We start from the raw sequence: 11,848 nt of genomic DNA on the forward strand, positions 1-11,848 counted from the left end.
AGACATCGATGATTGCATATCCTCTGTGCATTTAGGAAGCGGATTGCTTGTCACCCGGGCACAGAGATAGTCCTGTGCCTAGGGCTGTGTGGGGACCACAGAGATGTTCGTAACAAATCCACTCCATCCATCTGTTTTGAAAGACTAAAATAGTACAGGATTCTAAAAATCAGGAAGATCCAAGACTCATGTGGGCCATACCACATGAAACAGTTGGGATTAAATGCCTAGGGGTGACAGAAGTTTTGTATGAGGATGATATTTGTTCCTACAGTTTATCTGAGTTGTAATAAACATATGAACGGTTTGGATGGAATATAAACATCATGGTAACCTCAAGGAAGGTTTTAACGGTGGACATTTATGTTCCCATTGTTTCGTTGGTGTGGTCAACCTGAGTTTCGGATCTGCCTTATTTTTACAATTATGTCCTATTCTGATCTTTCAAAACAGATGGACAGAGTTGATTTGTCACGGACATCTCAGTGCGTCCCACATAGACCCGGGCACAGGAATATCTATGTGCCAAGGTCACAGGCAATCAGCTTCCCCATAGTACACGTGGCAAACATGAGGGTTGATATGGTGGGCCGCTGCATGGATAATCTTCATAACAAAATCAACGGGATTTGAACATAGTAACTCCCCGATTGGTGTCCTATAGTTGGGTCAAAACGTAGGAACGGTCCAAACTCAACAATTAATCTGAAAGAAGAAGTTCATGATCAGAGTTGTCCAATCGCAGTAAATTTGGGCCCATGGCCCATCAGGTGATTCGCGTGGGGAGTGACTGAGGAGGTTATTGGAGCCGACATGTAAAGATCCAGGCCATTTATCAGGTAGGGCCCACAAAAGAGTGCTCCCTGGCGCAACATCAGGGCAATCCAAGCTTTAGTGGACCATATTTACAACAAAATTGAAGGGCTAGGAAAAAGTGACCAACCATCAGTGTTTAACATACAAGCATGGCCGACGTTAATGCCCAAGTGGTCATTGAAGAGACTTCGAGTGGTCATTCTCCTTAATGGGTAATCTCGATTATTGATTTGGCCAAAATATTGTTTACGCTCATTTTTTGGCACACATAGTTGGTTCGTACTGATTGAATTGTACTCGCCCCTGAAAATACTTCCCGCTCTTTTTTTTGGTGATACGTTTTTCATTATTAATGCAGTGGCATGGAACCGTACATATGCATTTAGGGGATGAAAACACCTGTTGATATGCGGTTGTGATTCATGTAGCATGTAAATGAGGCAGCATCTATTTGCCAATCCTTACCAAATGAGATATATGAAGATTTCTGTTGATGTAATTTTTGGCTCACCTCCCTTTTTACGTGGACCCCTGCACACACAGAGAGAGAGAGAGAGAGAGAGAGAGGACAAAGGAGACACTGTGTTGATACAGTGGACTCTCCGATGTAATTCGGTGGCTTTAGAATCTTCCCTGAAGGGGATTGACCATTATCTTAGACGATCCCGAGATCTTCGATTCCCTGAATTTTCGGAATTGAGGATAATCTTCTGAAGATCTCGGAAGGAGATCTTTAATATTGAGCCGAATTCCTAGTTCGGCTCAGGACGAGATACAATGATGAGCGTCGTAATGGGAACAAGTGACGGAGCTTGGCTGGTCATTGACTGACCTTGGAGCATCAGTGTTCTCAGATGCTTTACACTAACCAAGTCTCTTTCCATCAAATGGCTGACCCTTGATCAACTATTAGATAGGGTATGGTCGACTCGTAATCGACCTATTGCTAGCTGATGACCGTCCTATTAGCCGACCTAGAGGATAGGTGAGACTGAGATTGGGCCAAGGCCTGTTCGGCTTATGCCTGATTGATACCCGACCTATGGAGTGAGTCAGTATGGAGTGGCCTCTGTGAGGCTCTTTGAGCATGCATCGACCTTCTTGGAGGTCTTGCCTCATGGCTCTAGACACGAAGGCCTTGGTCAGGCTCGACGCCTAGGGGGTCCGGGTTATGTCTTTCCTTTCGGCAATCTGGACATGTAGGCCTCGGTTAGGCTCGGCGCCTAGGGGGTCCGGACCATGTCAGTAGAGTTGGATCATTCTATAAGCCGACTTATCGACTTGTCATATTTTTCCTCCAACAGTGAGCCCCACTACTCCCTGTACCGACCTGTGAAGGCCGAGGAGTAGATCGGAATTGGGTCGGATTATATTTGGACCGAGCTTATGATGGAACATTTATTATCAGTATGGCAGCCAACATGAATATCGAGACATGCCACCTCGTTCCAACACCCGTTGATTTGCTTCCCAAGGTCGCACGAGTCGTTAGGCCATCGTTTCAGCGGTGAGACGAATATGAAGAAGACGCGTAGCAGGGTACTTGATGGCGGATCCAAATCACGTGTCGGGCTGGGGCGTCCAATGAGGCGCTGATTCGACTTTTCATTTAATGCAGGAGCCACGTGGCACGACTATAAAAGGGATGTCCTAGTGTTTTCTCTTTATCATTTTCACACCTATCTTCTCTTCTGCTCTCTCTGCTCTCCTTCTCTTTGCTCTCTGCACTTTGTCTTCTGCTCTCTCGGCATTCTCCGGCATCTCCACAAAACTTCCGGTGAGCTCCTTCACCCTCCTATTCTTTTAATTTTAAAGAATGTCAGGATCTGTAAGCCCCCGAGAGGGAGTTCACAGTGATGGAGGTGAAGCGAGTGACTTTTGGGCTGCTTCGGAATTACCTTCGTTGCTAGCAGAGATGGCAGTGCATGTGGATGCCGCATTCTAACATTCGCAAAGAGTGTTGGATTCTCCGGCACAAAGGCTAGTGGCGCCTATCGGGGCGTTAAATCTGTCTCCGAGCTGTCCCGACCATTCGGCTGAGGACGAGGCCGTGGAGACCGAAATTGATGAAGGGTCTAGGGGGCCAGTCCCTTCAATCCTTACTAAGGATGATTTGTTTTAGATCCGGATCGAGTATCACATTCCCGATTCGGTTATCCTTCGTCTTCCTCTGCCGAGTGAGTTACCCGACCGGCCCCCTCCTGGGGCAGTCGCAATTTTTCAAGTTGCGCTACAATGCAACCTTCGTCTTCTACTTCAGGAGGTCGCACGATGTCTCCTGGGTAGCCTCGGCCTGGCCCCAAGGTAAGTTACCCCAAATGGGTGGAGGGACTTATTCAGCTGCGCAATCCTGTGGGCTGAGATGGATCAGCCCGAGCTGACCGTGGATGAGTTCCTCCATCTGTACCAAGTACGGGCAAACACTCAGCAGGCCGATTGGTACTGTTTCTACTCCTGGTGAAATACAGGTGGGGCTCTAATAACCGACCCTCCTTCCTCGAACAAAAACTGGAGGGATTTGTGGTTCTGGGCCAACGGCCGCTGAGAGACGGCCGAGTCAGGGCCATACATGCTCTTCGTTCCTCGTGCCTTCTCTCAGCCAAGTGACTTAGAATTAATCTCTTGTCGCTTTAGTCAGCTGAGTCTTCCTTATACATTTTCTGACCATCTGTTCTCTTCAGTAATCCCCAAGCATCCATCAAAGCTGAACTCTGGCTCGGTAGCTCGGATCAGGGATCTGCGCGCTCTGAGCCCGGAGAGGAGATCTTGGAAAAGGCTCCTCCGACCAAAGCGCCTTCTTCAGTCAGGCTTAGATACAGCTCTAACAGGTATGACGCGTGGTAAGACTCGTGGCCGAGGATCAGGACTTGGATTTTTTTTTTTTAATCTTTTGCTGATGCTCGTTGTATCTCGTCGTTGATGTGGAGATGTTTGGGGCTTGGCCTACCGTCCGTTCTCCTTCTAAGGTGAGAGCCCCTCCCAGGGAAGATCTTCAGGCCTTAAAGACGCAGAAGACGCTCCCCAAGAGCAAGGGGAAGACTGCCCCTCCTCTCCCGACCATCATAGAGGTTGCGGATGAGGGCCCAGAGGTGGCAGAGGCGGTTCCTTCCAAACCTCGGGAGGTTCCACAGCCAGGACCTATTGCAGAATAGGTCCCTCCGAGGAGGGAGGAGGAGGAGGAGGAGGAGGAGCCTCCAAGAAGGGAAGCAGCTGAGGAAGAGGGGGGAGCTTCCAACGGCATATTGAGGGGATCCTCCCATGGGCATGTCGTCAGGGGGCCGAGGTGGAGTTTGCCGGCCTCTTTGAGGCGTTCTCCATGGATCGCACGCTCACTCAGATGACGATGACGCTTCTCGAGGTAAGAGCATGATCATCGTTGTCTGTCACTCGTTCGATTTCTTTCTTCGGTACTAATTCCTTTCCTTTCTCTTGTGCAGTTCGCGTCGTGCACGCTAAGGGCCCGCGCCAAACTAGCCTAGGCTAATAAGAGGGCTGGAGAAGCCGAGGCTCAGCTATCATCCGTTGAGGCTCAAGCAGCCTCTGTGCTGGCTGAGCTAGGGGAGATGAAGGCTGCCCTTGAGGAGTCTGCAATAGAGAGGGTTCACCTGGTCTAGTGATTGGAAGAGAGCAGAGTGGCATATGATAAATGCCATGCGAGTGTGTCGAGGCCTGTGACGTGGAGAACCGAATTAGGGTGAAGACCAAGGCCGCTCTGGTTCTTGCACGGAGGGAGGCTGTGGAAGCATATCAGTCGTCCTAGGCATGTCAGGACGAGAGGGATCATCTCTATCATTTCGGTTATGCCGAGTGCGTGAATGCGATGAAAGAAAGCTTTCCCGAGCTCAACCTTTTCGCCTTTGACGAGAGCGAGTCGGGGTTCGACGGTTAGGGCGGCGAAGTCGTGGTTGATCCCGAGGCAGCCTCCGAGGCCACTCCTGAGATAGCTGTTGGGGTGGCTCCTTTGGCGGCTCACGATGTGGAGGATGAGTCTTGAAGTTAGCTTTGTGGAGCATAATCCCCTTCTACTCCTTTTTTAAGCTTCAGGCACTTCAAGCACGCCGAGCGTTGAGCTCGAGAGCATCTGCAGCTTCAAGCATTTCAAGCACGCCAAGCATTGTCAGGAAACAAGCGTCGTCCACCCTTAATCTTATGTATTTTATTTTTTTTTCAATGTAACACCGACGCAAATGTTGATGTAATGCCGGTGTAACATTTCTATCTGATCAATGAATACATTTTTCCTCACAATCCATTGTTTGATTTACATTTGTCTATCATGAATTCTTGTACGTTTATCGATGAAGGTTGAGTAATGATTATCTGTCGGCCGACTCAGGATAGTAAACCTTGAGATGCTCGGCATTCCAAGGATGGGGCAGTAGTTAGCCGGTCAGATCTTCCAATCGATATGTGTCGGGCCGAACGGTGCTTGCAATCATGTAAGGTCCTTCCCAGTTGGGCCCCAACGTACCTGCGCCGATCTCCTTGGTATTTTGGAATGTTTTCCAGAGGACTAAGTCTCCCACTCAGAACCTTCTAACTTTGACTAAAGCATTGTAGAACTGAGATACTTGTTGCTGACAGACGATCGTCCGAAGCCAAACTTGTTCTCTTCGATCTTCTAGAAGGTCGAGGTCAAGGCGTCAGTAGCTCCTCGTTGCCTCATTTGTCGAACGTGCTTACTTGGGCGGTCGATAGACCAATCTCTATGGGGGTGATCGCCTTCGACCCATACGCTAGGGAGAACGGGGTCTCTCTTGTAGTGGTCTTAGCGGTGGTTCGGTAGGCCCACAAGACCTTCGGGAGTTCCTCGGCCCAAGCTCCTTTCGCTCTGTCGAGTTTGGCTCGGAGGTGTTGCTTGATGATCTTGTTGACAACCTCGACTTGTCCGTTAGCTTATGGATGGCGTAGAGACGAGTATACGCTTCGGATCCTAAGATTTTTACACATCTCCTAGTACTGCTTGTTGTCGAACTGTTTTACGATAGTCCGAGGTATCCCAAATCGGCAAATAATGTTTTTCTAAACAAAATCTATGATTTTTTGTTTGGTTATCTTGGCCAACTGCTCGACCTTTGCCCACTCGGTGAAGTAGTTCACGGTGATGATGACGAACTTGGTCTGACCCTTTCCTATAGAAAAAGGTCCAATGATGTCAATTCCCCACTGAGCGAAGGGCCATGGTCCAGTCATGGAGGTGAGCTCTTCTGGTGGCTGCCAAGGGATAGTGGCGAACCTCTGACATTTATCACAACTCTAGACAAGCTTCCGTGCATCATGCCGAATGGTCAGATAGTAATAACCCTGTCGTACAACCTTATGAGCTAAAGATTGTCCTCTAGAGTGATTTTCACAGATGCCTTCATGAATCTCTCTTAGGACATAGTCGGCTTCATCGGGTCGCAGCCATCTTGGGAGCGGCATGAAGAATCCTTTCTTATATAGTATCCCGCTGAGCATGGTATAATGAGTGGCTCAGATTTTTAGTCACTGGGCCTCAGTTCGATCTTCAGGTAGTTCGTCGGTCTTGAGATAACGAACGATTGGGTCGGCCCAGGTGGGTCCCGAGTCGATCGGAAGCACAATCGAGGCGTCGATTTCGTTAATGCTCAGCTTAGCTACAAACTCAATCAGAACAGACGGAGGGATCTCATCTTCATCAGCTGTGGTGAGCTTCGCAGGTAGATCGACTTTGGAGTTTTTAGCTCGCAGAATCTGGACGACAGAGCAATGTTGAAAACCGTCGATCAACTCTTTAGCTTTTTGTAGATAGGCTTTCAGTCGCTCTTTTCTAGCCTGGTAGACGTCAGCTATTTGGTTGATAACCAGTTGTGAATCACTGTATACATCGAGATGAGTGACTCCCAAATTAGCTGCCAAGCGAATCCGAGGAGCAAAGCTTCATATTGCGCCGTGTTATTGGAGGTTTGAAATCCAAATCTTAAGGCATACTGTATGTACATATGATCAGGAGTTTTCAGGACAACCCCTGCCCTGCTTGCCTTAGAATTGGAGGAGCCATCAACATATAATCGCCAATGGGGATGGGCGGGAATTGAAGCGGGAGTAGACTGATCTTGATTTTGTCGAGTGGCCGACCCTCTAGGAAAATCAGCTTGATCACGGTTGGTTGAAGTTTGCTCGGATTGCTGTGTGACTTCAACGATGAAATCGACTACGGCTTGACCTTTGATCGCGACCTTAGGTTGGTACTGGATGTCAAACTCGCTCAGCTCAATTGCCCATTTTGTAAGGCCCGTATCCTAGTCCGTACCATTCTTTAGACTTCCGGGATCCTTATCGTAGAATTCTGGCGACCTAAGACCTATAATCAGTGTTTGCACGTGACCCTAAGTCACATCTCGTATATCTGAGTCGACTCAACACGAGACTTATACCCTAGCGACCGCGCCGTCGCTGCGGTTCCAACGCTGCGTCTTGCGCACCGATGTGATACCCAGGCCAATAGTTGTGACCCCGCGATTATTTCGAGGAAAATGCCGCGCGTTGTAAATACTAAGAGAATCTCTACCATCTATTACATCAATCAATCAAATGCAAGTAAAGTGCACAACCCATCCCTCTCTTACACAAGCCATCCCCAAAGTCAACTCTCTCTCCACCCATCCCTTTTCTTACACATGCGCATCCCTCTCATCTCATCCCTCTTACAACACCCTCTCCTCTTTAATTCTCTCTACCATTTCCCAAGCTTCCATGAGAGAAAAGCTCTAAGGAGAGAATAGGCAAGTGTGGCCCACTTCCTACCCCCCTCATCTTACCATCCAACCTTTCAAACTTCATCATCCACCCTTAAAGAAGAAGCTTAGGACCTAAGGAGTCCAAGGAGCTAAAGAAGAAGATCAATCGATGGGTGATCTTAGGATTTCTATGGTTGATTTTTATAATTTGAGGGCCCATGTGTGTGGGACTCAATTGATGTATGCATTGTATCTTGCAAAAAGGAGTTCATAGTGGCGGAGCTCCCTTCACCACGCCGTGTCTCTCTCTCTCTCTCTTGTGATGGAATGTGGCTCACTTGATCTAGACCATCCATATGTTGGGCCCCACCTCAGTGCCTGTCCATTTGGACAGGCCTAGATGAAGTAAAAAACAAAAATATCAATTTGATCTTAAACTGAGGTGGGCCACACATGTGGACCCACCTTGATGCTTGTGCGGATCCACACCGTCTAGACCGTGGATGGTGGGTCCCACGCAGCTGTATAGCTGCAATAATGATGCCAGCAAGTTCTGTGGTTGATCATGTGGTATGTGTTATATACACGCCATCCAGCTGGTGGGTCCCACACGTGTGGACCCACCTTAATAAGTGGGTTTCCCCACCGTCCATTCGCTAGACGAGTGGGACCCACCTTTAATGCATGTATTGTATATCAGCACTGTCCATCTAAACAGTGCCATGTGGGGCCTACCTTGATATATGGGTCTCATCTTGCACCGTCCAGCAGCTGCTAAACGGTGGGACCCACCTCTGATGTATTTATTATCCACGCCGTCCATCTATGTGGATCCCACGCAGCTGTCCAGCTGCTGATTTACGTCAGCAAGTTCTGTGGGTTTGATCGTGAGGTCAGTGTTATTTCCAGACCGTCCATCTGAGGGTCTGAATCATGAGGTATGAGTTATATCTAAACTGTACATCTGATGGGGTGTGGACCCCCACACGTGTGATCCCATCTGATGAGATCCACACCGTCCAGACCCTGGATGGTGGGTCCCATGCAACTGATTAGTTGTTGTTTTGACGTTAGCAACTTTTGTAGGTCCCATCCTGATGTAAGTGTTTTATTTACACCATCCATATGATAGTGGACCCTACCGTGATATATGTATTTATCCCACCGTCCATTTGGACAATGGGGACCACCGTGATATATGTGTTTTACCTGCGCTGTTCATCTGGACATAGGGCTCACCATGATGTATGTTTAATCCACGTCGTCCAACAGCTCGATCTGGATGCTACTGGATAGCAGGGATTAACACCCACCGTTGTAACCTCTTAGGCCCCACTATGGTACTTTGTGGGAGGCCCAAAAAGTACAGCCCAATTGCTGTATGCAGGGCCCACTTGAGGTATATAGGCCCATATGTGCGGCACAATGTGGTATATTTGTGGCCCATTTGGTGAGGCCCATTGTGATGTATACATGGCCCATATGATGAGGCCCATTATGATGTATGTGTGGCCCATACGTGTGGCCCAATGTGATGTATTTGTGGCCCAATTGGTGAGGCCCAATGTGATGTATAAAAGGCTCATATGTTGAGGCCCATTGTGATGTATTTGTGGCCCATTTGAAATGTGCAGGGCCCACCTTAATGTGATGTATTTATGGCCCGATATGTTGCATATGAGGCCCATATGATGAGGCCCGATGTGTTGTATATTAGGCCCATATGATGACGCCCATTGTGATGTATATTAGGCTCTTGTGTGAGGCCCATTATGTTGTATGTGAGGCCCTTATGTGAGGCCATGGGCCCCACTATTTGTTTGGCTCTACTTGGGCCACTCATTGGCTGTAATGTTGGTTAAATGTCCACATTGATGGGTAATGATGGTTAAATGTCCGTTGGAACTTTTTATCTATAAAAGTGGCTTGTAAAAACTTGCAAAATTAGTTGAAATAGGCATCATAGAGTCTCTAGTGTATCTCAAGCTTATCCTAGCACATTTAGACTCTATCCATATAAGTTTCATGTTCTCTTCATTGTGATCTTTCACTCCTATGAGCATTCAAAGCTCTTATTAATGAAGAACATGAACTCGTGCCTTCTCTAGAGTACAAAGGCCAGACCAATAGGAAAACCTTTTACCTTTTAATACTCTATAGCATCCATAGGTTGAATCCCTTAGGAAATTTACTCATTATCCTAAATAAGAGATTCAACTAAATCTCATTACCTCGGTCACCTTTATAGGTACATCTTATGAAAGGTTCTTGATCGTGAAGCTAAACCAAACAGGTAAATTCAAGCTACATGATCGGGGGAGCACCGAGAAACTGATTCAAGCACGAGAGTGCGAAGATCAAGCATCCCAAGATGAGCTACAAAAGAGAACTCTATCCAATAACTAAGTGTCATAGTTAAGAGTTCAAAGTTTAGTCTCTTTTCTCGTGTAGGATTAAAGCTAAGAGTTTACTATCAACAAACTCGTTTAGGTTACTTGTGTAGGACCTTGGCCGGTAGGCCTAAACATATGTGCCCTGTGTGGGAGCTTGGTTGGTAGGCGTAAACGTATGTGCCTTGTGTAGGACCTTTACTGGTGGCTTAAACAGAAGTGCCTAGTGTGGGACCTTAGCCGGTGGGCCTAAATGTGGATTCTTAGTGTAGGACCTTTGCTCTTGTAAAGAGCATAAATTAGTGTCCTTAGTATAGGACTGTAAAGGTTATTGGTGAACCTGTTTTAAAACCATTAATAGTGAAATCTGGTACACTTTGGAATTAAGTGTGGATGCCAAGAATAGAGTAGGCACGTTGTTGAGGGTCAAATATTGCATTGTGTTTGGAATTGTCATTGGCGCATCTGTTTAATCATGCGTATATATGTTTGAATGTTTTAACTTCTCAAACATGATTAAATAAATGCTATGAATTGATACGAAACACATTCTACACACGAGCTCACAACACTAGGCTAGTTGTTGTTTCTGCATATCTTTAATAGCCTTTGTGATTGGAACCTCTAACTGGCTTAGAAGCCGTTAGAGTTATATTGCCTTACTTGCTTTAAATTGAATTATTATTTAAGTCAGGCAATTAGGACTTTAAATAAGCCAAAATATTTGAAAAGTCCTATTCACCCTCCTCTAAGACTTAACTCAGATTCTTTCTTCAGTATTAGCGGTATAAACTGCAATTTCATAGTTCACACTCAATAGCCCATCATAACTCTTTGATTTTTCTGATTTCTTGAGTTTTTCAGCCGTCTTCAGAATGTCTTTATTGATCACTTTTTCACTTCTAAGAGTGGTGATAGACTTGGCATATTCAACATGTGAATTAGGGGAATTAGAATCACTCACCTCGCAACAGACGTTTTAAGCTCATTGATGGCATGTATGGTATTTTGATTGAATTGTGTTTAGCCTTACATAAATGCTTGCAACATATCCTGAAGGGTTTTCTTCAGTTGAGGCACATAGGGTATACTAGAAGAGGACCATTGGGATTATTGTTAGCATTTGCAGCAGGTCCATTCCTCCAAGTAAAATTGGAATGATTTCACCAATTGAGAGTGTACGTGTTCAAGCGGCATTGAATGGGCATTGATAAACGTTCATAGCATTAGCTTAAGCTTGCAACACCTCTTGAAATGCAGGAATTGTGGGATAATCCTCAGTTAAGTGCACATTACTCTCACAAATTTCACAAGCATTTTCCACAACCTCACTGAGTTTAACCACTTTTACTTTCCTTAACTATATGGCATCAATTTTCCATATGAGACCTGCAATCCTTGCATTTGCATCATTATTATCCTTCAAGGCATAAATTCTCCATTTTTCCTTGGCCACCAACTTGAGATTGCTAGCTTTGTTGGAGGTAGCCCATGATTGGGCATTCTCAGCTAATTGTTTAAAGTAATGCCAAGCCTCACTGGGATCCTTGCTCATGAACTCACCGTTGTACATCATCTTTACGAATTGGTGCATATTTGAGCTTAATCCATCGTAGAAAAAGCTAATAATCTGCCAAATTTCATAGCCATGATGTGGGCAAATAGAATCTCCTTGAATCTCTTCGTCCTTCTTTTGGGAGAAGTTAATGATATTCCTTCTCAGCGTGTTGGTTTTATGAATTAGGAAAAAACTTTTTAAAGAATTCCTAAGTCATCTTAGCCCATGTCCCGATGCTTCCAAGCCTTAAGGAGTGGAGTCATGACTTGGCTCTCTCCTTTAAAGAGAATGGAAATAATTTAAGTTTAATGACATCCTGGGAGATATTGTTGTAATGTAAAGTTGTAACTATCTCATCAAACTCTTTCAAGTGCAAATATGAA

The sequence above is a fragment of the Magnolia sinica genome, chromosome 18 (assembly GCF_029962835.1).
Source record: "Magnolia sinica isolate HGM2019 chromosome 18, MsV1, whole genome shotgun sequence".
Taxonomy (NCBI): domain Eukaryota; kingdom Viridiplantae; phylum Streptophyta; class Magnoliopsida; order Magnoliales; family Magnoliaceae; genus Magnolia; species Magnolia sinica.